Source organism: Schistocerca piceifrons, chromosome 3 (assembly GCF_021461385.2).
Source record: "Schistocerca piceifrons isolate TAMUIC-IGC-003096 chromosome 3, iqSchPice1.1, whole genome shotgun sequence".
Lineage (NCBI taxonomy): Eukaryota > Metazoa > Arthropoda > Insecta > Orthoptera > Acrididae > Schistocerca > Schistocerca piceifrons.
This window is the reverse complement of record NC_060140.1, coordinates 614,009,496-614,036,970: the sequence shown is the minus strand read 5'-3', so window position 1 is coordinate 614,036,970 and position 27,475 is coordinate 614,009,496. Positions and strand designations below refer to the sequence as shown.

The 27,475-nt window shown below is 39.4% G+C and overlaps 1 protein-coding gene across 4 annotated transcripts in view; it reads right to left on the bottom strand.

Annotated features, from left to right (window-relative positions):
* LOC124790011 (serine/threonine-protein kinase dyf-5) overlaps positions 1-27,475 on the bottom strand; it is a 249,491-nt gene that overhangs the window by 210,420 nt on the left and 11,596 nt on the right. Inside the window, exon 1 of one of the 4 annotated variants that reach the window (XM_047257557.1) lies at positions 4,395-4,639. The exons of the other annotated variants lie outside the window; for them this stretch is intronic. The gene's annotated coding sequence lies outside the window, so the exon portion shown is untranslated. Of the gene's footprint in view, positions 1-4,394; positions 4,640-27,475 lie in introns of those variants that run through there. 4 annotated transcript variants of the gene reach the window in all.

Sequence of the window (27,475 nt, the reverse complement as noted above, 5' to 3'; positions counted from 1 at the left end):
TCTTTATGCCCTTCAGACTAAAGAATGCAGCCCAGACTTGGCAATGGTTCATTAACGGCTTGTTTTTTACCATATGCTTTTGCTATTGTTACTTGGATGATGTAATTATCTTCTCACAAACAGTTCAAAATCATGAGAAACACCTCCAAGTGGTATCTGACAAACTAGCAGAGCATGATGTTTTGGTCAATGAGGACAAATGCCAACTCCAGCAAAAATTTGTTACATTTGTAGGCCACCTCATCATCGTTTCAGGCATCCATCCCACCCCAGAAAAGATAGACCAAAACCATAACCTACCACCCCCAACGGCCTCTCAAGTGTTGCACTGTTTTAGGCATAATTAATTTTTAGCAACATCATCTCCCCCATGTTGCAGAAACACTTCTGCTGCTCACATAGTCACTCTGTGGCAAGAACACATCAAGCAAATATAAGTTCACTTGGATTCCTGATATGCAAGCAGCTTTCAAGAACATCAAAACCAAGCTCGCTCAGACCACCACCCTAGCACACCCATCGCCGGGCGCCCATATGTTTATAACAGCTGACTTCAGCCACTGGGCGACTGGAGCAGTGCTACAACAGGAAGTCTCCCTGGCACAACTGAGCCCCTACGGTTTTTCTCACAGAAACTTTCTGACTCCAAGAAAATGTGACCAACCTCTGACTGTGAGCTTTCAGCAATATACGAGGCAGTTTGGTACTTCCAAGATGGCATCGAACACCGGCTGCTTACTATCTACACAGACCACCGCCCTCTGGCTCTGACGTTATTAAAAATCCAACAGCCAATACCTCCCGTCAATGATTCCACCACCTGGACTTGATTCCATAATCTACTACAGATGTCTGCTATGTAGGGGGAGAAAAATACATAGTGGCTGACTGCCTCTCACGACTCACTGCCATGTCAGCATACTCGACTTCAACCAACTAACAGAGGCACAAGCAACTGACACAGACTTTCAACACCTGCTATCTGGACACACAAAGGGCTTCCTGCTCAGGCAGTGCACCACTGCAGGCACAACCAAACTAATTTGGTGTGATGTATCCCATGGTAGGCAATGACCAATCATCCCACACAACTTCAGGAAGACAGTTTTTGACCTCCTCCACAATGTGCCTCACACTGGAGTATGCCTGCCAGTGAAACTCATAATGGAACATTCAGTTTGAACTAACATAAAACTGAGCTGCATGGACGAGAGCCTGCATCCAATGCTAACAGGCCACGACACGACGTCAGGCCCAACCGCCCTTCAGAAAATTTCCCATCCTGAAAGGCCACTTCCAACGTGTCCATATAGCCCTGGCGGAGCCACTCCCAGATTCAAATGGATACAAGTACTCTTGTCAGCCATAGACAGGACAACTCGATTGGTGGAGGCCACATCTCTGACTGCTATCTCAGCCAACACCATAGCCAGAGCTTTCATCACACTATAGATTGTATGCTTTGGCTGCCCAGACTCCCTGACAACAGACCAGGGCCAGCAGTTCGAGTTAGCCCTGTTCTCCAAGCTCTGGTGGCTCTGTGTGTGTGCCCCCGGTTCCACATGATGGCCTACCATCTTTAATCCGACGGACTTGTGGAATGGTGGCACCGCATCAAGACAGCGCTTGTATGTCACAACCAGGAGTGGACAGAAACCCTCTTCTGGGTGCTGCTGGGCATACAAACTGCCTACAAAGAAGATCTGAATGCCTTGCTGGCAGAGGTACTCTACAGGGAACCAATCACCCTCCCAACAGAGTTCATATCACAAACCACCTAGCAAGTGGATGTCAACCTACCAGATCTAGTAAAACGTGTCAGGGACCACATCCACCACATCTGCCATCTCACTGCCATCTCACCATGCCAAACCAACCATCTTTGTATACAAGGACCTCCAATCATGTACGCACGTCATGCTCAGCACTGATGCCATCAAACCCACCCTCCACCCTGTGCATAATGGCCCGTTCAAGGTGTTGAAACAAGGGCCAACACTTTTGATACCTTACAAGCTTGAAAAATGACAACAGTCTCACTGAACCGCCTAAAATTGGCATGGACTTTAGCAGACACACACCTGGTGTTTACACTCCATTGGCCCCATCTCCAGGTCCTTCAGGCCAATTTACAGTTGGCCTAGACCTGCGAGATGACTTCCCAGAAGACATTTCCGTAACATCGTAGGAGTCACTACTCGTGGTTATGGCCAAATTCGACAACAGACAGTTGAGCTACAACACGGTCTTGAGGTCATTAGAGCACTGCAAATTCCTTCTGCCTACGATTGACACAGGATGTCTGAAATTCACTTTCTTTGGATGACTACCTGCTCGTGTTGGCCCCGGAGCACTTTGTGATGACGACTGACACTCCGGAAACCGCTACTGGCGGACCAACAGCCTCACCAACACTGGAAGACTCACCACCAGCCACCAACACCTCAACACACACTGCCACCGACCCATCAACACCACCGCTGACATCATGAGCTGGCCACCCTTTATGGCCGCCCAGGCACTCGGCGGACTACAGTATGCCGGCCCTTGCTATCGCCAGTGGGACAATGCATCATGATGTACACAAGTCACCATGCTGTGGGGGGGGGGGGGGGGGGGGGGGAGGCTCTGTGTGGACATAGAAGCACTGGCTCTACCCCTCAATAATATCGCTGCACTACCGCAGCAAGAACAACTGTATCTTTGCCAGATCAGTTCTCTGTAGTATGTGCTCTATGCTACACGCGTTCTGTAGATACTGCGAGAATAAAAGTATTCATACTTTTATGGGAGTGTGAGTGATTATTATCATAATTATCATGGCCCCTCCCCACTACTTACAGTATGATAAGAAAAAGATAGGCAGTTTTCTCTGTCTCATACCATTCAGTATTTACAGGATAAAAATGATGAAATGTAACAATGAATTCTATTTGGTGGTTTCAATTTCACACCAGACAAAATAAAAGCTATCTGTTTTTAAATGTTTTTTTGTTTTTCACCTTAAATTATGATGATACTACAATAAATGACGTATTTATATAAGATATGCTTACACAACATAAAAGTGGATTTTATTAATTTACGTACACAGACAATTTACAACCAAAGTTAAACAAATTTGTTGCAACAATCCATTCCTGGCACTTAGAGAAGTTCTGGGTCAATTTTCTCATAAATACTCTTACTTTGTATACTACTTTCCTACCTTAAAATTTGTACTCAGGATGTTGAATGGTTTCTACTAAACGACAAAACTGCACTTTAAGATATATAAAAAACAAAAAGGTCTGTGAAAATTGACTTTATTGTTGAGACATTCACAGAAATACGTTTTGATGCCACACCCAAAATTCTTCTTGTGCCAATACGTAGTTAATTGGAACCAAGCATGTTATCCTCCCTGTTTTATGATCTATGTAGTTAATATGTGTATTTTTCTGTTCCATATACAATAATTTATGACTTCGACAATGCAACATATAAAGTTTAAATTCTATCTACAAGGTAGTTTTTCAATCAGGTGACAACTGAAACACTTGCGCTCAAAACAAATTTCAGTAGTAATTCACCTATAACACACTTCTCTTGTCTTTACCCAGAAGTAGGAATTACAATCTCAAGTGCAAAATTGCACGAACCAGGACAAATGTGAAAATCTAAATTGCATATGGAGAGTCTTAAATAAAGAGACAATTCACATAGAGGACTACACAAAATAAGTATGATCTTATTTTCAAAGCTGGTATAAATACCAAAACATTAATTATTTTAAAAGACTGGATACAAGTAGACAACATATCCATAAAAATGTTCAAAATATATGAGGAATCATTTGTTTTCTTGAAAGAAAATAATGGACAAAAGGAATTGTTTACATCAGTTTTTTATTTAATTTTATTGTCATTTGGTGTACATATGATTCAGCCAGCATCATATCACATTAGTGGCACAGCTACTGACTACAATCAATTTTTGTAAGTACATATAAAGCACAACGAAGCTGTTAATTACAAGTGTTGATCACAGTCTCCTAACAAGTCTCTGATTATTTTGTAAGTTTCTATTTATTCTGATTATACATCACACACTGACACTGAGTCACATAATCAAGTTGCCTACCCTGTGGAGGTGATTAAGGAAATTTCCAAGATGGCGGCTGTTACCACTGACACTAGATACTTATTTAATTTTTATTTTTTCAACAACTATTGGTCATGTACATGATATCTGTATTGACATGTACACAACAGTAAAGTTTTACATTAAAAATTGGACATTATATTTATATTTACATCGAAAATCAAATGTTTGGTTTAGGATATCACACTATTATAGATTTCTCCTAATTCATAAACATGGCTGTCGATTAATACCATAGTTTCTGTACATACCTCGCAAAGGAACTGTACGAGAGTTCTCTCACTGCCAGCAGTAGTATATTATACAGCTTTATGTCAGTATATTTGAAGCTGTTTTGGGACTCAAAACATAAGTCTATATTATTTCTCTTTCTTGTTCCATAGCTGAAAGTGATACAATTATACACTCCTGGAAATGGAAAAAAGAACACATTGACACTGGTGTGTCAGACCCACCATACTTGCTCCGGACACTGCGAGAGGGCTGTACAAGCAATGATCACACGCACGGCACAGCGGACACACCAGGAACCGCGGTGTTGGCCGTCGAATGGCGCTAGCTGCGCAGCATTTGTGCACATCCGCCGTCAGTGTCAGCTCCATCGCAGTCTTTAACACTGGTAGCATGCCGCGACAGCGTGGACGTGAACCGTATGTGCAGTTGACGGACTTTGAGCGAGGGCGTATAGTGGGCATGCGGGAAGCCGGGTGGACGTACCGCCGAATTGCTCAACACGTGGGGCGTGAGGTCTCCACAGTACATCGATGTTGTCGCCAGTGGTCGGCGGAAGGTGCACGTGCCCGTCGATCTGGGACCGGACCGCAGCGACGCACGGATGCACGCCAAGACCGTAGGATCCTACGCAGTGCCGTAGGGGACCGCACCGCCACTTCCCAGCAAATTAGGGACACTGTTGCTCCTGGGGTATCAGCGAGGACCATTCGCAACCGTCTCCATGAAGCTGGGCTACGGTCCCGCATACCGTTAGGTCGTCTTCCGCTCACGCCCCAACATCGTGAAGCCCGCCTCCAGTGGTGTCGCGACAGGTGTGAATGGAGGGACGAATGGAGACGTGTCGTCTTCAGCGATGAGAGTCGCTTCTGCCTTGGTGCCAATGATGGTCGTATGCGTGTTTGACGCCGTGCAGGTGAGCGCCACAATCAGGACTGCATGCGACCGAGGCACACAGGGCCAACACCCGGCATCATGGTGTGGGAGCGATCTCCTACACTGGCCGTACACCACTGGTGATCGTCGAGGGGACACTGAATAGTGCACGGTACATCCAAACCGTCATCGAACCCATCGTTCTACCATTCCTAGACCGGCAAGGGAACTTGCTGTTCCAACAGGACAATGCACGTCCGCATGTATCCCGTGCCACCCGACGTGCTCTAGAAGGTGTAAGTCAACTACCCTGGCCAGCAAGATCTCCGGATCTGTCCCCCATTGAGCATGTTTGGGACTGGATGAAGCATCGTCTCACGCAGTCTGCACGTCCAGCACGAACGCTGGTCCAACTGAGGCGCCAGGTGGAAATGGCATGGCAAGCCGTTGCACAGGACTACATCCAGCATCTCTACGATCGTCTCCATGGGAGAATAGCAGCCTGCATTGCTGTGAAAGGTGGATATACACTGTACTAGTGCCGACATTGTGCATGCTCTGTTGCCTGTGTCTATGTGCCTGTGGTTCTGTCAGTGTGATCATGTGATGTATCTGACCCCAGGAATGTGTCAATAAAGTTTCCCCTTCCTGGGACAATGAATTCATGGTGTTCTTATTTCAATTTCCAGGAGTGTATATAAAAGAAAATTTAATTATTCTAAACTTAAGATGGCACTAGGGAATGAAAAATGGGAACCAGTGTACAATGCAACTGAAGTGAATGAAAAATGGGAATATTTCTATAAGCTATTCAGTAACACTTTAAATGAAACCTGTACTGTAGTTAAAAAAGCAAATAAAGCTGTAAACCATAAAGCCAAGAATCTCTCTTCTGAAATTATTGAACTGAGGGAGAAAATGAAAGATTACTATATACTTTTTAGAGATACTAAACTACAACATTTCTCAACAAAATATAAACTGCTCAGAAAAACATACAGAGTGTCCTTGACTAACCTAAAAGCACAGAAATATACCTCTGAAATAAGGAACTCTAGCTGTATCAGTAAAACTGCATGGAAAATAATGCATAAAGAAAGTGGGAAACAGAATTCCTATGAACACAGCAACATAACATTAAAAGAAAATGGTGAAGAAATAAATGACCCAAAAGAACTGTGTGAGAAATTTATACAAAAGTTCAGTGCAGTAGGTACAAATGAAGCTCATGTCAAGCCACAAAATTTTAGTCTTGGAAAATCTAGCCAGTCCTTTTATATCCACGGCATTACTGAGAGGGACATCCTAGCAATCATATCAGCACTTCGACCAAAAATGTCTTGTGGCTGGGACGACATTTCATCTAAACTGCTAAAGGAATGCAGTGATGAATTAGTAAAACCCTTGACTCACTTGATAAATACCTCCCTCAGAAATGGAGTATTCCCTGACCTTTTGAAAATTACTGAAATTATACCAGTGCATAAAAAGGGATTAAAACCGGACACTAAAAACTACAGGCCAATATCATTAACCTCAGAACTAGACAAATTGTTAGAGAGAGAAATACTAAATCAAGTTGAATCATATTTCACCAAACACAATCTGTTAACCTACAACATGGATTTAGAAAAGGGAGATCTACTACAACAGAAGTAGCATCTTTTATACATGAAATATTAAATAAGCTGGACAAAAGTGACAAGGTAATAGGCACTTTCCTAGATATGAATAAAGCCTTTGATACTGTTAATCATACCATTCTTCTGTGTAAACTAGAAGAGTACGGGGTTGAGAGGACTAGCCTTGAAACTACTTACCTCCTATTTGAAAGACAGGAAACAGTGTGTAAAGCTAACTTATCAAAATAATGAGCAGCTCCTAACAACCAAATCAAACTTCAGGACACTTCAATGTGGCGTGCCTCAGGGAAGCATACTAGGGCCTTTTCTGTTCCTTGTATATGTAAATAACTTATTTGAACCCCAAAATTGCATCGTTGTAAGCTATGCCATTGACATATCCTTCATCAGCTGTGGCAGTGATATGCAGTCTGCAGTTAACACTACCGAGATCAGTTTCAATACTCTGTCCGCATACCTTACAGCAAACAAGCTTCTTTTAAATAAAGACAAAATGGCAATAATGAAGTTCATCCACAGTTATAATGCTGCTATAACTGATACTGTATTTACATCCCCATTGGGTCTTGCATATGCAAATTCACATAAATTTCTGGGCATTGTTGTTGGTGAACACTTATCATGGAAAGGCCATGTATATAATATTTGCAAGAAAATCAGTACAAATGTGTATCTACTGAAACGGATCTCAGCCTTCTTGGACCATGATACTTTAAGGCAAATATATTTTGGGTTAATTCATCCGCACCTTCAGTATGGTATTGAGATATGGATTGGGGCATCAGCAGTTCATATAGATAGACTTTTTAGATTACAAAAAAAGGCAGTAAGAATGGTACCCAAGCTAAAGAAGAGACATCTTTAGAAAATATAAAATCCTTACGGTGTACTCCATGTATATACTGCAGACAGTCATGTTCGTGAAACAAAATCCTGAATTTAATATGAGAAACAGTAATGTACACAACTATGATACAAGGGGAAGGGAAAATTTTCACAGAATTGTGACCAATAAAAAGGCAACGGACGACAGCCCACACAGAATGGGAGCAATTTTCTACAATGCACTACCCTACTCAAGAAAGTAAATCTAAATATGCTAAAGAGTAGACTGAAGCAATTATTAATAGAGAAGTGTTGTTACTCTATAGTGGACTTTACGTTGTAGTGCCATCTTGGAAAACAGTGTATATAGACAATGTCTCCGGCCTATCAGGGGTATGAAAGAATGTAATTATACACTGTATTATGTGTACTGTACTATTATAAATATAAGCTAAATTGTGTTACACTATAGAGGAATCTACTTGTAGTGCCCTTTTGAAAAATAATGTGTGCAGACATGTGTCCGATCCATATGTTGTTATGGAAGAATATAAATATTTTACTGTATATGTGTAATGTAATCTAAATTTTCCTGACAATGTCCAAAAACTTTTTGTTATATGGACAGAAAATAAAATAAATAAATAAAAATAAAATAAATAAATAAGAATCTCCTGGAAGTTGATAAGTCTTTCATGTACAGGGAAGATACAGTTAGTATATTTAGTTTGTGAAATGCAGCTGGCACAACTGTTTAGAATACCTGTAATAATTTTCATTGCTTGTTTTCCCACATAAACATTGTTTTTGCACAAGAAGAGTTGCTCCATATGGTATTTCCATAAACAGAGTGGAAGAAAGCATAATATGAGGACCGAACCTGTTCCTTGCTAACATAGGTTTTTTATTTCTGTAGTAAGGAAATCATGCATGGCAGTTTAATGCACAAATGGTCTGTGTGTTGCATCCCATTTCTGTTGTTGGTCAAAATCAGTTTCTAATAGTCTGACACATTCACTCTCATTTACATTTTCACTTAGTTTATAGGGATAGAAGTACATTGCTTCTATTTTGTTTTTATTTAGTATTAGTTCACTTTTTTGTAGTCACTACACAGACATGTTAACCACAACCAGTAAAAAAAAACACAATTCTGACATGTTTAAAAAGGAGTGAAGTGATCCCTATTTATGTAGGGGGCATCAAGGAATATCCAGGAAATTAAAGGCCAATAACTGTTACGCCTGCCCTATCTAATTTAATAGATAGTGCAATTACTGGCAGAATAGCAAACTTTGTAAAAAAAATGCAGCACTTTGAATTACGCCCAGCATGAGTTCAGGAAGGGTGGAGCCAGTGAAACAGCACCAGCGAAGTTTTTAACACTTGTAACTAAGGCATTAGGTGAGTAGAAGGAACTTTGTGGTTTATTTCTTGACCTCTCAAATGCCTTTGATTGTGTATGGCTCAACATATCATTACAATAGCTTCAGTGATGTGGTAAAAGGGGGAAAGCAGAGAATATCATAAATCATTCATTGAAAATAGAGAATAGAACAGTGTGCACAAATAAAACAAAGAGAACAATACTATTAGAAATGTCTATTCAAATTCTGACTTTTTTTAAAATATTGTATGCCTCAAGGATCAATGCTTCAGCCAGTACTTTTCATTTTATATGTATACAGTATGCCCAAAATAGTAGGTGGAAATACTGTCATGTACGCAGATGACACTTCCATTTGTTACAAGCTGTGTTTCAGCAGATGACTTACAAAAGAAAGCTTCTCTAAGTACGAAAAATGGAAACAATTACTTCAGCGAAAATAATATTTTTATAAATGTTAACAAAAGCACATATATGCAAATACATGCAAACGAAACACTCAAGTTGAACAATATCATTGTCATGCTTGGAGACTTAGATTTAAAAGAGGCAGAAAATTACAAATTCCTGGTCGTAATGGTGGATAGGTACTTGACACAGGAGAATCATGTAAATAATATCTGTTGTAACATGATTTCAGGCATATTTCTGATTAGAAAAATGTTAAGGACAATACACGAACACTACAAACAGTGTTCTATGGGCTAGTCCATTCACAAACATCATATAGTAGCCTGGTCTGGGGAAATGCTGCAAATGTGCACATACAAAGAGCATTAAAACTACAAAACAAATCTGTAAGTTGTATAGCAAAATTATTTTTTAGAGATTCCTGTAGAAATAAACTCAGGGAACTCAACATATTTACAGTATCATCATTGTACATAAATGAAACAATTACTTATCTAAAAATTAATCACACTGCATCATTAAACAGACACACCTGTAACTATAACACATGAAATAAAAATTACCATCACACTGAAAAAACTTGGCTCAAATTCACAGACAAAAAGCTTGTAAAAGTGGGATGCTTTCTATACAATAGTTTAAAACACTATATAGAGATGAGAGAAAATATGTGCTTTCAAAAGTAAATTAAAATGTCACTTTGTTAAAATTTGTCCATACAGAATTAACCAATACCTTGAGGTTAAAAGTTAAAGTAATGTGTTCACATGTAACTGTGCTAATATGTAATATTTTATCAGATGGCATAAAGTGACTTCAAACTACAATAATTACATCTGTACATACTCACTGTTCATCATCATCATCATCATCATCATCATCATCATCTAAGACTGATTATGCTTTTCAGTGTTCAGTCTGGAGCATAGCCCCCTTATAAAATTCCTCCACGATCCCCTATTCAGTGCTAACATTGGTGCCTCTTCTGATGTTAAACCTATTACTTCAAAATCATTCTTAACCAAATCCAGGTACCTTCTCCTTGGTCTGCCCTGACTCCTCCTACCCTCTACTGCTGAACCCATGATTCTCTTGGGCGACCTTGCTTCTCCCATGCGTGTAACATGACCCCACCATGTAAGCCTGTTCGCCCTGACTGCTACATCTATAGAGTTCATTCCCAGTTTTTCTTTGATTTCCTCATTGTGGACACCCTCCTGCCATTGTTCCCATCTACTGGTACCTGCAATCATCCTAGCTACTTTCATATCCGTAACCTCAACCTTGTTGATAAGGTAACCTGAATCAACCCAGCTTTCGCTCCCATACAACAAAGTTGGTCGAAAGATTGAACGGTGCACAGATAACTTAGTCTTGGTACTGACTTCCTTCTTGCAGAAGAGAGTAGAGCGTAGCTGAGCGCTCACTGCATTAGCTTTGCTACACCTCGCTTCCAGTTCTTTCACTATGTTGCCATCCTGTGAGAATATGCATCCTAAGTACTTGAAACCGTCCACCTGTTCTAACTTTGTTCCTCCTGTTTGGCACTCAATCCGTTTATATTTCTTTCCCACTGACATTACTTTCGTTTTGGAGATGCTAATCTTCATACCATAGTCCTTACATTTATGATCTAGCTCTGAAATATTACTTTGCAAACTTTCAATCGAATCTGCCATCACAACTAAGTCATCCGCATATGCAAGACTGCTTATTTTGTGTTCACATACCTTGATCTCACCCAGTCAGTCTATTGTTTTCAACATATGATCCATAAATAATATGAACAACAGTGGAGACAGGTTGCAACCTTGTCTTACCCCTGAAACTACTCTGAACCATGAACTCAATTTACTGTCAACTCTAACTGCTGCCTGACTATCCATGTAAAGACCTTTAATTGTTTGCAAAAGTTTGCCTCCTGTTCCACAATCTCGTAGGACAGACAATAACTTCCTCCTAGGAACCCGGTCATATGCCTTTTCTAGATCTATAAAGCATAGATACAATTCCCTGTTCCACTCATAACACTTCTCCATTATTTGCCGTAAGCTAAAGATCTGGTCCTGACTACCTCTAAGAGGCCTAAACCCACACTGATTTTCATCCAATTGGTCCTCAACTAATTCTCGCACTTGCCTTTCAACAATACCTGAGAAGATTTTACCCACAACACTGATTAAAGAGATACCTCTGTAGTTGTTACAATCTTTTCGGTTTCCATGTTTAAAGATTGGTATGATTACTGCTTTTGTCCAGTCTGATGGAACCTGTCCCGACTCCCAAGCCATTTCAATTATCCTGTGTAGCCATTTAATACCTGACATTCCACTGTATTTGATGAGTTCAGATTTAATTTCATCCACCCCAGCTGCTTTATTGCACTGCAATCTATTGACCATTTTCTCCACTTCCTCAAATGTGATCCTTTTTCCACCATCATTCAAATCCCATTCTACCTCGAAATCTGAAACATTACTGATCGTATTTTCACCTACATTGAGCAACTCTTCAAAATATTCCCTCCATCTGGCCAAGGCATCCACAGGATTCACCAGCAGCTTGACCCATAGTCTCCAACCTGTTTCCAAAGTCTTCCCAAGATTTCTTCTTGGGTGCTGCAATTATCTGTTTGGCCTTGTTTCTTTCTTCAACATAACTTTCTCTGTCTACCTGAGTTCTAGTATGTAGCCATTTTTTATATGCCGTCTTTTTCCTTTTACAGGCTGCCTTGACTGTGTCATTCCACCAAGCTGTTTGCTTCATCCTACTTTTACACACTACTGTCCCAAGACATTCTTTAGCCACTTCTAGTACTGTGTCCCTGTACCTTGTCCATTCCTTTTCCATTGACTGTAATTGACTACATTCAACTAACTGGTACCTTTCTGAGATCGCTGTTATGTACTTGTGCCTGATTTCCTTATCCTGAAGTTTCTCCACTCTTATCCTCCTACATATGGACCTGACCTCCTGCACTTTCGGCCTCACAATCCCAATTTCACTGCAGATTAAATAATGATCAGTGTCATCAAAGAATCCCCTGAATACACGTGTGTCCCTCACAGCCTTCCTGAATTCCTGATCTGTTATTATATAGTCAATGACAGATCTGGTTCCCCTGCCTTCCCAAGTATACCGGTGAATGTTCTTATGTTTAAAAAAGGAGTTTGTGATTACTAAGCCCATACTGGCACAGAAATCCAAGAGTTGTTTCTCGTTCCTGTTGGCCTCCATATCCTCTCCAAATTTATCCATAACCTTTTCATACCCTTCTGTTCGATTTCCAATCCTGGCATTAAAATCACCCATGAGCAGGACAATGTCCTTGTCCGTTACTCTAACAACTACATCACTGAGTGCCTCATAAAAACTATCCATCTTATCTTGATCTGTCCCTTCACAATGCGAATATACTGACACAATCCTAATTTTCTTGCTAGACACTGTCAAATCTATCCACATCAGTCGTTCGTTTACATACCTTATTGCAACTACGCTGGGTTCCATTTCTTTCCTGATGTAAAGCCCTACACCCCATTGTGCTATTCCTGCTTGGACTCCTGACAGGTAGACCTCGTATTCTCCCACTTCCTCTTCTTTCTCACCCCTTACTCGAATGTCACTAACAGCTAAAACGTCCAGCCCCATCTTACTTGCAGCCTCTGCCAACTCTACCTTCTTCCCAGAGTAGCCCCCATTGATATTAATAGCTCCCCATTCTCATTACCATTTGTTTGCCAAGTCGTATCTTAGGAGTCCCTGGTTTGTCAGTTAGAGGTGGGACTCCGTCACCTCCAAAGGTCCGAGGCATTTTGCTCTGATTGTTGCCAGCATCATATTTAAGGTACCAGGGAAGCAGGTTGCAAGCCTTACTCACTGTTCATAAGTAAATATTTTAAGATAAATAAGCACATCTTCTATACAAATATATCTGTGTAACTCCATGTAAAAATGAAAAATCTATATGCATATCAGTGCTTTTAGAGGCTTATATACTAAGATAATCATTCATTTTATTGACATTTTCAAGTAATTGTGTAATTCAGAAACTTGTAAGTGTCTAATTTTCAAATTCCATGTAAACATGATGTGTCCAATACCTCTGAACAGAATGGTCCATGGACAAATAAAACTATTACTGTTTTCCTTTTGACTTAAGCTCTACTAGGATACCGGTATGTCATCTCACTCACACGAGTGTTGTAATTTCAGCTTATATTACTGTCTAGTAGGGCAAAGAACTAGGTAGATCATTCATGTATATTAAGAAAAGAAAGACACTATGACAGAACCCTATAGAACTGCTGTAGTAACAGGTAGAGAATTTGATCTCTATCTGCTGGATGTCCAGTCCATATATTATGATACTCTGGGTGAAGCAGGTTGCACATTATAGTACTGGTCACCTCTCTGCCATTGCATTTCTTCCCACTCTTCTTTCCACACATTACATGGCCTCACTTTTAAGTTCAAGGGTGTAGCTGTTGCAGTGAAATGAGGGATAAGAAAGTGCTTGTGGTGTCCTTTGCAAGAAGGCCCACACTCATTTTGTTGAAATCTTTCATACAATGGAAGTTCACCAAATTTCCATACTGCTGCAGCTATGCAGCTCAACCACTTACAGTACTGTATTATTATAATAGGATTAACAATGTTGTCCCTCTGCAGCACTGGGGGCACTGAAAGCTTCTAATACATTTCATGAGTCAAATACGACAATCCTGTTCAGTTTCAAGTGGCTTCATAAACTGGAAAGCATGTATGACAGCCACTGCCTCTGCAGTAAATATTTGCATTGGTGGTGGGGATATATTTATTCTGCTTGGTGACCAGGACAAAAGAAGATGCAACTGATATATGGAAATGGCTCTGAGCACTATGCGACTTAACTTCTGAGGTCATCAGTCACCTAGAACTTAGAACTAATTAAACCTAACTAACCTAAGGACATCACACGCATCCATGCCCGAGGCAGGATTCGAACCTGTGACCGTAGCGGTCGCTCGGTTCCAGACTGCAGCGCCTAGAACCGCACGGCCTGATATATGGAAGGTTAATCAATTAATCTAGGCCATCAGTGTATATTTTAACCACACCTGTCCACTGCAGTTGCACAATTTCCTTGAATATATCATTATATTTGACACTTCACATTTGGGTAGCAGATGGATGTTATATGAACTGGCAATCTGAGGATAATAAATTTTGAAGTGCTGGTTATTTAGGTGTGCTGGGTAGTAAGGAAGCACTTCTACCATTACTACTCAGCAGTGTGCATTATATTTCCAGATAGAAACAATAAATGGTTTGAAGGAGCTCTTATAACTTAGTTAACACCTAAGCATGTGATGATCAAGAGTCTGTATTCTCTGTAACATAAATTTATGTGCTAGTAACTAACACTATATATGAAGAAGCACTCCGTAGTTTCCCACAGCAGAGCAGTGATTTGTGTCTAAGGCTTTTCTAGAATACAGATTCAAATACAGCAGCACTGTATTTTGTATAATGCCATGACTACTAACTTGATGTAAGTGTTGGACACCGTGTGTAGAATCTTTATAGCTTTTTCTAGCCTGAGAAGCCTGCTATTAGTCATGAGTCCTAAATTAGTCCCCAGAATCACATTATTCCTAATATTATTTGCTTTCCCAAATTTCACCTGCAAAGCAAGGTGCTGCAGATATTTGTGAGGAAACGCAACAATTTGTGATTTGTGAGGTGGTATTGCTACAACCCTTTTTTATCAGCCCACTGTCACAACATATGACAACATAATCTAGACCAGCAGTCATCAAGTATTCATGTGACCTGCAGTCTCCTCCACATTTTACAACACTGAGCTTCCAGCACCTAACAGCCAAATGCGGAAACATCAGTTAACACTGACAGCTTCCTCAGAGTGTAGTTTTCCTGTTCACAATCAGTAACAAATAAAAATACTTACAGAGACAGTAACATTTTAAGATGTGCTTAATTTTAATTGACATCTGTGAATTCAGCTGAGAGAGAAGTAAAGTTGGCCACTTACCTCAGAGGCAGAGGGGCAATTAGTGTGGTCACTGTGCAGTTAGAGGATGTGAGAGGGGACTGTCTTACTGTTTATCTTTCATTGCTGATAACTCGTGGCGATGTGTGCCTCATACCAATCAGCTGCTTTGGTATACATTTTAAGCATTACAGCGACAGTCATCTTCAAATGTATTACATATTTGCAGCAAGTAATATGAAATTAAATTAGGGCTTTTGTAATACAACACAATGAGTGGTAAATATTTGTGATTGTGTCACAAATTGCATTTAAAATAATCAATTACTGTCTGCTCACTCAACACAATACCACTTCATCAGGAAATTACGGTGTCACAACTTTGGGTTCTCTGAAGGGAGGGCGGGAGTGGGGGGAGGGGGGGGGGGGGGGGGGGCTACATTTTGAAATAGAAAGCAGTTGACGAGAAGTGTTCCGAATGGTGCTGACTTGTGACAATAAGTACTTGGGGGCCACCAGCCAACTTATCACTTCATTACTATAGCCAGGAGAGCTCATAACATACAATTTATGTAGGTTACCAATCGATAATAAGATTGATACATGTACTGCCCAAGATGCCACCCCACAATGTCTGTGTTGGCTCTCAAACAAAAAAGTCTGACTACTGGTCTAGACTATGGCAAGTATACTGGAGAAACATGACTGTTGAGTAAAGGCACACATTGTCTGCATATTGTAATTGTTTAATAGTTAGTGGTAGAGAAGTTTGAAGATCATGTCTATATGAAGAATATAATATTGCTCAAAGAGAGTACTTGCAGCATTTAGTATGAGCCCATCAACTCACTGCCTGACCAAATGAATGCTCAACAATTGTGTGACAGCTTGATCATGAAACTAACTAATGCTAATGAATGATTATGTAGACTAGTGGAGCCGAGATATTGGAAAAGGTGACAGTGAGGAAGCTGAAACAGGTGGATGCAGCCAATATGTATGAGAGGATACACGGCAGCTGTTTAAATGCCTCTGGTGACAAATTTGCTATCATCAAGCAGGTACATCTGAAGGTTTTTTTGTCATATCTTGCAAATACTAACATTATTGTTTGTAGCTGATTTCAGTTCTCTTTTAATCCTGTTTGTACTAGTATTACAGATGTTGACACATTGAGCCTGAAAACTTCAACCTGCAAAGTCATTTCTCAATAATCATAAGATGATTTCTTATTCTTCCCTTCCACAAAACCTTCAATGGCTTTAAATCCATGACACTGTATCTTTGTGTCTGAAATGCTTATACAGGCTCAGTACTTGCTATGGGACTGGGTGTACTGGTTATCATCACATCATGGTTATTTGGTTTTTATACCTAGAAACACCCCCCCATGAACCATGGACCTTGCCGTTGGTGGGGAGGCTTGTGTGCCTCAGCGATACAGTTGGCCGTACCGTAGGTGCAACCACAACGGAGGGGTCTCTGTTGAAAGGCCAGACAAACCTGTGGTTCCTGAAGAGGGGCAGCAGCCTTTTCAGTAGTTACAGGGGCAACAGTCTGGATGATTGTCTACGGATCGGAGCGTGGAATGTCAGATCCCTTAATCGGGCAGGTAGGTTAGAAAATTTAAAAAGGGAAATGGATAGGTTAAAGTTAGATATAGTGGGAATTAGTGAAGTTCGGTGGCAGGAGGAACAAGACTTTTGGTCAGGTGATTACATGGTTATAAATACAAAATCAAATAGAGGTAATGCAGGAGTAGGTTTAATAATGAATAAAAAAATAGGAGTGCGGGTTACCTACTACAAACAGCATAGTGAACGCATTATTGTGGCCAAGATAGACACAAAGCCCATGCCTACTACAGTAGTACAAGTTTATATGCCAACTAGCTCTGCAGATGATGAAGAAATTGATGAAATGTATGACGAGATAAAAGAAATTATTCAGGTAGTGAAGGGAGACGAAAATTTAAGAGACATGGGTGACTGGAATTCGTCAGTAGGAAAAGGGAGAGAAGGAAACATAGTAGATGAATATGGATTGGGGGGAAGAAATGAAAGAGGAAGCCGCCTTGTAGAATTTTGCACAGAGCATAACTTAATCATAGCTAACACTTGGTTCAAGCGTCATAAAAGAAGGTTGTATACCTGGAAGAATCCTGGAGATACTAAAAGGTATCAGATACATTATATAATGGTAAGACAGAGATTTAGGAACCAGGTTTTAAATTGGAAGACATTTCCAGGGGCAGATATGGATTCTGACCACAATCTCTTGGTTATGAACTGCAGATTGAAACTGAAGAAACTGCAAAAAGGTGGGAATTTAAGGAGATGGGACCTGGATAAACTGAAAGAACGAGAGGTTGTAGATAGTTTCAGGGAGAGCATAAGGGAACAATTGACAGGAATGGGGGAAAGAAATACAGTAGAAGAAGAATGGGTAGCTCTGAGGGATGAACTAATGAAAGCAGCAGACGATCAAGTAGGTAAAAAGACGAGGGCTAATAGAAATCCTTGGGTAACAGAAGAAATATTGAATTTAATTGATGAAAGGAGAAAATATAAAAATGCAGTAAATGAAGCAGGCAAAAAGGAATACAAACGTCTCAAAAATGAGATCAACAGGAAGTGCAAAATGGCTAAGCAGGGATGGCTAGAGGACAAATGTAAGGATGTAGAGGCTTGTCTCACTAGGGGTAAGATAGATACTGCCTACAGGAAAATTAAAGAGACCTTTGGAGAGAAGAGAACCACTTGTATGAATATCAAGAGCTCAGATGGCAACCCAGTTCTAAGCAAAGAAGGGAAGGCAGAAAGGTGGAAGGAGTATATAGAGGGTTTATACAAGGGCGATGTACTTGAGGACAATATTATGGAAATGGAAGAGGATGTAGATGAAGATGAAATGGGAGATACAATACTGCGTGAAGAGTTTGACAGAGCACTGAAAGACCTGAGTTGAAATAAGGCCCCGGGAGTAGACAACATTCCATTAGAACTAATGACGGCCTTGGGAGAGCCAGTCCTGACAAAACTCTACCATATGGTGAGCAAGATGTATGAGACAGGTGAAATACCCTCAGACTTCAAGAAGAATATAATAATTCCAATCCCAAAGAAAGCAGGTGTTGACAGATGTGAAAATTACCGAACTATCAGTTTAATAAGTCACAGCTGCAAAATACTAACGCGAATTCTTTACAGACGAATGGAAAAACTGGTAGAAGCAGACCTCGGGGAAGATCAGTTTGGACTCCGTAGATATGTTGGAACACGTGAGGCAATACTAACCTTACAACTTATCTTAGAAGAAAGATTAAGAAAAGGCAAACCTACGTTTCCAGCATTTGTAGACTTAGAGAAAGCTTTTGACAATGTTGACTGGAATACTCTCTTTCACATTCTAAAGGTGGCAGGGGTAAAATACAGAGAGCGAATGGCTATTTACAATTTGCACAGAAACCAGATGGCAGTTATAAGAGTCGAGGGGCATGAAAGGGAAGCAGTGGTTGGGAAGGGAGTGAGACAGGATTGTAGCCCCTCCCCGATGTTATTCAATCTGTATATTGAGCAAGCAGTAAAGGAAACAAAAGAAAAATTCGGAGTAGGTATTAAAATTCATGGAGAAGAAATAAAAACTTTGAGGCTCGCCGATAACATTGTAATTCTGTCAGAGACAGCAAAGGACTTGGAAGAGCAGTTGAACGGAATGGACAGTGTCTTGAAAAGAGGATATAAGATGAACATCAACAAAAGCAAAACAAGGATAATGGAATGTAGTCAAATTAAATCGGGTGATGCTGAGGGAATTAGATTAGGAAATGAGACACTTAAAGTAGTAAAGGAGTTTTGCTATTTTGGGAGCAAAATAACTGATGATGGTCGAAGTAGAGAGGATATAAAATGTAGACTAGCAATGGGAAGGAAAGCGTTTCTGAAGAAGAGAAATTTGTTAACATCGAGTATAGATTTAAGTGTCAGGAAGTCATTTCTGGAAGTATTTGTATGGAGTGTAGCCATGTATGGAAGTGAAACATGGACGATAACTAGTATGGACAAGAAGAGAATAGAAGCTTTCGAAATGTGGTGCTACAGAAGAATGCTGAAGATAAGGTGGGTAGATCACGTAACTAATGAGGAGGTATTGAATAGGATTGGGGAGAAGAGAAGTTTGTGGCACAACTTGACTAGAAGAAGGGATCGGTTGGTAGGACATGTTTTGAGGCATCAAGGGATCACAAATTTAGCATCGGAGGGCAGCGTGGAGAGTAAAAATCGTAGAGGGAGACCAAGAGATGAATACACTAAGCAGATTCAGAAGGATGTAGGTTGCAGTAGGTACTGGGAGATGAAGAAGTTTGCACAGGATAGAGTAGCATGGAGAGCTGCATCAAACCAGTCTCAGGACTGAAGACCACAACAACAACAACAACAACAACAACCTAGAAACAATTCGTTTCATGATTTTGCACTATGTTGCTCATCAATAATGTTGTTCTGTCGTTTCTGGTACTGGTCTTTTTGAATTGAGTCAGCTGTGGCAACCAACATCTGCAGTGTCCCATGATTTGACACTGATTTATCTTATGCACTGCAGCTGATGTATCAGTTATGGACATTGAACACTGCAACTGTGGTTAAAACAGTAGATGAATGGAAACTCTTTTAAAGTGACTGGCCATTGTTTTCATACCAATAACCACACTCTAGCTGGTCAACAATTAATTCTTCTACAATAGAGTTGTGAAGCATTCCTCCCAATGACTATCATTATGCTGTAAGTCCATTTGCAGAGGACGGAAGCCTGAGCTTGAAGTTTGCACTCTTCTCATATATTCTATGAACCAGGGTGGATTTCTGATGGGCCAGGAGCTCACTTAACACTACAGCATCACTAACACTTGGTTATGGATAACTCTGTTAATTAAGGCAAGACAACATTTCATTATGAGTAACGCAGTACTGTTAATTAAAGCAAGACCACACTTTCTGTGGCTCAAAGCAAATGTTCCAGCAGATCTTGTTGAAATTATCAGAAGCATGCCAGCAGCAGATTCTTTTGCTATATGTTCCATGAGTTTTAACATTATTTATGTCACTGTAAAACTCGAGCAACTGCTGGAGACATGTTTAAAAGGTAGACAACAGTGTACAGAAATTATATAGGATAAGCTAAAAATAGCTTTCCATATAAACTAATCAGAAAAGACATTAGCCTGCCACATACAAACCCTGGATCAGTAAAGGGAGGAAAGTATCTTGTGAAAGGAAAAGGGAAACGTAACCTGTTATCAAAAACAATTAAATGTCCTGCAGCAGCTACATGCTACAAGAACTACTCAATACAAGTAATAAACATATTTAATAACCATTTCTTACATATAGTAGGCATAGGGATAAACAGTTCAAGAGAATCCAGAATGATATTTTCACTCTGCACTGGAGTGTGCGCTGATATGAAACTTCCTGGCAGATTAAAACTGTGAGCCGGACCGAGACTCGAACTTGGGACCTTTGCCTTTTGTAGGCAAGTGCTCTACCAACTGAGGTACCCAAGCTCTTCTGCGAAGAATTCTGTGAAATTTGGAAGGTAAGAGACAAGGTACTGGCAGAATTGATGCTATGAGGACGGGTCATGAGTCGTGCTTGGTAGTTCAGTTGGTAGAGCACTTGCACGCGAAAGGCAAAGGTCCCAAGTTAGAGTCTCGGTCCGGCACACAGTTTTAATCTGTCAGAAAGATTCATATCAGTGCACACTCCACTGCAGAGTGAAAATCTCATTCTGGAAACAACCCCAGGCTGTGGCTAAGCCATGTCTCCGCAATATCCCTTCTTCCAGGGATGCCAGTTCTGCAAGGTTCGCAGAAGAGCTTCTGTGAAGTTTGGAAGGTGGGAGACGAGGTACTGGCAGAATTGAAGCTGTGAGGATGGGTCGTGAGTCGTGCTTGGGTAGCTCAGTTGGTAGAGCACTTGCCCACGAAAGGCAAAGGTCCCGAGTTCGAGTCTCGGTCCGGCACACAGTTTTAATCATCCAGGAAGTTTCAGTTCAAGAGAATGACCACACCAGTATGTTGAAAAACCAACTCTCATACAATTCAATCATATGATGTACCACTGACTTCTTATGAAGTTAAGAAACTTATAGACTCCCGAAAAATAAAAGCTCATCTGGATATGGTGGTGTTTCCAACAGAGTATTACAGCTTGTCCTCATATAATAAGCACTGTCTTTTCTGGAAAATGAAATGCATCAATAACTCAAAGCATTTTTCCAAAGAGACTGAAATAAGAAAGGTGATAGGAGAGATGTTCAATAACTACCAACCCATTTCACTACTAACATGATAAATACCAGACACTGTAGGCTGGAGAGCAATCAAATGTTCAATGTAAAGAAAGCCTCCAATACAAAGTCTTTCATTGCCTTGACCACTTGTATATATACTGGACTACTACAGGAATAAGCTGCCATCTTCAGCTCTGAAAGGTTACAAAAAATTACAAAAGTATTTACACTATAGTAACTGTAATCATGAAATAACAATTTTACATACCCTCTCTTCAATATACCCAAAGAGTACAGGTTATGAAACCACAATGAGCGATGAACTGCACGTTTGTATTTGTACCGTTGTAATGGACTGTGAATTTTAAATACAACAAAATTACTTCTACATATATTATTGCAGTAAATACACAAATTCCAATACACACCAAAGATCCAGTATAGATACCTGCGATCAAGGTAATAAAAAAAAACTTCATATTGAAAGCTTTCTTTACATTACTAATACCACTTTCCAAAAACTTCTGAGAAGGTGATGTATTCTAGAATACTGTCCGAAGGCAACAACAATAACATCCTTAGTAAATCACAGTTTGGATTTCAGAAGAGTTGCTCAGGTGAGAATGCTATTTACACACTCACTCAACAATTTTTACAAGTATTAAATAACAAAGTAGTATCTGTTGGCATTTTCTGTGACCTGTCTAAGGCATATGACTGTGTGATCAAAAATTCTGCTACATAAACTGAGGTTTTAGGGAGGTGATAATACAGTCAACCAATGGATAGTGTAATATTTAACCAAAAGAATGCAGAAAAGATTCTCCTACATAAACTGAGGTTTTAAGAAGTTGATGGTACAGGCAACCAATGGATATGGTAATATTTATCCAAAAGAATGCAGAAAAGATTCTCCTATATAAACTGAGGTTTTAAGGATTTGATGGTACAGGCAACCAATGGCTTGCATCTTACCTAAACAAAAGAAAGCAGGAAGCTGTGCTTACTAATTCAAGAAATATTATAAGAGAGATTCTTCTCACTATGGAGAAATCACATATGGGGTTAGACAAGGCTCAATATTAGAACCATTATTGTTCCTTGTACATGTAAATGACCTTCTGTCTAATATACAAGCAGAATAAATTCTTTTTGCAGCTGACACTAGTATTTTAATCAATCCAACCACACATACAGCAGCAAAAAATTATAATGATGTTCTTAAAAGGGTTATCTAGTAGTTTTCAACAAATGGTCTCCCTCTCAATTTCAAAACAACACAACATTTTCAGTTCTGCACTTCTAGAGGTACTAACCCACTGGTAAGTGTACCACATGGTGAGAAAATAAGGAACAGGTCAGAAACTACAAAAATTTTGGGTGTCCACATTCACCAGAATTTAAACTGGAAAAATCACATTCTAGAACTCCTAAAACAACTTAGTCCAGCCACATTTACATTAGAATCATTGCAAATATTGGGGAAAAACAAATCAGTAAGTTGATGTATCTGTATATTCAATAATGTCATATGGTATAATATACTGGAGTAACACATCTTTCAGAAAAAAAGTCTTATTCCTCAAATAGGAATAACATGTAGTGCTCACACATTATCATCTTGTAGACATTTGTTTAAGGAATCAACCAGTTTGACTTTTGCCTCACGGCATGTTTCTTCTCTCATGGAGTTTGTTGCAAATAATCCACTGCAGTTCAAAAGGAACAATGATCCATAATTACAATAAAAGAAGAAAAATTGGTATTCATTACTAGAAATTAAGGATGTCTTTATCACAGAATGGGGTGCACAATGCTGCAACCAAAATTTTTGATTACTCACCCAGTTATAAGTCTGATAGCAAAGTAAAATTTGAAAACAAACTGAACCTATTTCATAGAAGAATTTTTATTTTTGTGACTTGTAAAAAGTGGTAGGTAGGAATTGCTAATGGGCACCCGTATGTTTAAATAAACTTATAAACATTCAGCATGTAACCATATTTATAATTTAATTTGTGATGTGAATGTAAAATGACTTGTTTCACATCATTGCGAATTACCATACAAATAATCCATGGAAAATAAAACTAACTAGTTAATTTGAAAGTAGTCAAGAATAAGAAATGTACATTTTGGTGTTCCCAAGGGTTTCCAAAGTACTCTAGATAATAAGTATTTGGCTACTGCAATGCGGATGACAAATCTGTTGACTTTGTGCAAATAGTGAGCCTGGCCTTCTGACGATATTTCAGACTTCCTTCGAAAGACAAGTGCCCATTTTGAAAGATATAGGCAACCTTAGAAACATAGGAAAAAAAGTAACATTAATCACTTTAAACAAAGTTGTCCAAATTGAAAAATTATTGTGAATGAGAGATTCTGTCGAAAACCAGATCGGAATGTAAATTTTTGGGTTTAGTAGATGACCAACTTACATGAAAGCAGCAAGCTGAGAATGTCTGCAACAACAACAACAACAACAATTATTATTATTATTATTATTATTAGAATGATAAATAGTGCTTTATTCAATGTATGCTCCAGCAATTGTTATACATTTTTCCCATCTTTCAGGCAAATTATGAATAACATCCCAGCTGTGAACCATTTATCGAGCCATTTTTTGACACATGCGTGCGAGCCAAAGTGCTGCTCAGTAAATGCATGACCCATCAATGCAAACAAGTGGTAATCGAAACACACCAAGTCTGGTAAGTAAGCTGCATGTAGTATAACTTCCCAGGTGAGTGCCTCCAAAGTGTCACGAATCGGTTTTGCCGTATGTGAATGAGCAGATCATGAACAAAAATGACTTTTTGTTGTCGCTTTTGTTATTGTGGCCTTTTCTCAAGCAGCAAATGGTTCAAATTGGTCAACTGTTGTTGGTAACATTTAGTATTAACCATTTTCCCAGATTTTAACAGTTCATTATCAAACACGCCTCTCTCATCCTACCAAACACAGACCATCCTCTTTCTGCCAAAGGGATTCAGTCATTCGGTCAATGTGGATGGTCTTCCTGGGTCTACTCATGATTTTTTGCACTTGGGATTCTCAAAAGAAATCCACTTTTCATCCTCTGTAATTGTACGGTGCAAAAATAACTTCCTTCCACAACAAGCAACCTTAGAAACATAGATGTGTGTTTTTTTTTTTTTTTTTTTTTTTTTTTTTTTTTTTTTTTTTTTTTTTTTTTTTTTTTTTTTTTTTACATGTCATTCAACTCATGTGGTACCCATCTACCAGTCTTCTGAATCTTTCCCATCTCTCATAGCTAATTGGCAACAGCTTGTTGAGTACTGCCCAATTGCTTGGCAAGTTTTTTTTTTTTGTGTCTGTGAATCATCTTCATTCAACAATGCTCCCAATGCCACATCTCCATATTTTTTTGGCGGTTTTCCACATCAAAGTCACCATTTTTGAAATGCCGAAACCATTGTTTACACTCATCTTGAGATGGCGCATGTTCATCCCAAATCATAGACCTGTGATCTGGGATGTTCACCATAAGCTTCTCGAAGTGATCGGTATGATTCAACACCAGTTTTCTTCAAATGGAAACAAAAAATAATGCTGTCCACAGATACTCTTTGTTCAGTATAATTTCGATATATTGAACACAACACTATGCACTCACTTTTCCAATTATCCCCGGTGCATGTCTGTCACTTGTTCATGGTACAACAAACTGGTGCAGTGTCAAATCTTTATAGCATAAACTGCATGGGGGCGACATCTGTTGTCTGAAATATGCATTTCATACTTGTACACCAAGTATGTGTATTAAAAAGAGTATCATCATACCTTAATACTGAAATCCTAAAAACTGTATATTTTGGAGTATTTTCTTTCTTGTATTATGGATTGGTACTGTGGGGCAGGACCTGCGACTCTTATATACATGGGTTTTCATCTAAGCTATTTATAAAGAAAAGTCATCGTTTAACACTGTTACTGAAAATCTTGAAAAGTACTTGAACAATTTAATTCAAATTTTTACATACATTACACTCTAATAAACATTCAAATGGATGTAGGCTAAATATTATTTTAATATACAAACATATAATAGGGAAATATTATTAGTAAAAATCTCAAAAATTTCTTGGAATTTTTGCACAATATTTTTAATAAACAGTTCATCTGGATGAACATAGGAGATTATGTATATAAAAAAGACAATGTTCAGGTTTTAGTTTTAAACTGCCTCTGAGAAATAATGCTGTGCTATGTTGCATTGTGAAAGAGTGTGATTTCATTTTCTTTTTGCGGTCAAGTTTTAACCATGACTGCAGGGCATTTAAACCATTATACAAATTGTTTCTCTATTATATGTTCTTCCTCCTTTTGTATAATTTCAAACTCAAATTGTCTATACAACACAAAAGCTGTATGTATGGCTTATCGCATTACAATCAGAAACTACTATGAAATCTTTAACGTCCGAAACTTCGTAATCCCACCAGTTTGTAGATTATAGCTACGTGAAATACTGTCATTGTAGCTACTATCCTCACAGATCCAGCAGCAGGAGATATCTCACACACACCAAATACCAATTATCGCAACTGATTTAACCATTAATTTTACAAGACTTAAATTCTCAATCTATTTATATATAACAAATAACAAGGTTCTAGGTATGAGAAATGAGACAAGGAAATCGAAGAAATGGGGGCTGAAGAAAAAGAACACAGATATTGGGAAGGAGGAGATGGACAGAGGGAGTGGGAGGTGGAGAGAGATAGGAGGAAGAAGAGGAGATGGACAGAGCAAGGGGGGAGGGGGAGGAGGTGATGGATGGACACACACACACACACACACACACACACACACACACACACACAGAGAGAGAGAGAGAGAGAGAGAGAGAGAGAGAGAGAGAGAGAGAGGTATCAGGATGTATAACCAATTCCCATACATATTTAGCATTGGCAGATTCGCTAGTATTGTAGAAGAAAGCCTTGAGGAATGTAGTAAAAGTGTAACAAAGAACGTCCTGTAAAAGCCTGTTTACTAGTTCCAATATTCTCACAGTTTGTTGTTGTTGTTGTGGTCTTCAGTCCTGAGACTGGTTTGATGCAGCTCTCCATGCTACTCTATCCTGTGCAAGCTTTTTCATCTCCCAGTACCTACTGCAACCTACATCCTTCTGAATCTGCTTAGTGTATTCATCTCTTGGTCTCCCTCTACGATTTTTACCCTCCACGCTGCCCTCCAATACTAAATTGGTGATCCCTTGATGCCTCAGAACATGTCCTACCAACCGATCCCTTCTTCTGGTCAAGTTGTGCCACAAACTTCTCTTCTCCCCAATCCTATTCAATACTTCCTCATTAGTTATGTGATCTACCCATCTAATCTTCAGCATTCTTCTGTAGCACCACATTTCGAAAGCTTCTATTCTCTTCTTGTCCAAACTATTTATCGTCCATGTTTCACTTCCATACATGGCTACACTCCATACGAATACTTTCAGAAATGACTTCACGACACTTAAATCAATACTGGATGTTAACAAATTTCTCTTCTTCAGAAACGCTTTCCTTCCCATTGCCAGCCTGCATTTTATATCCTCTCTACTTCGACCATCATCAGTTATTTTGCTCCCCAAATAGCAAAACTCCTTTACTACTTTAAGTGTCTCATTTCCTAATCTAATTCCCTCAGCAT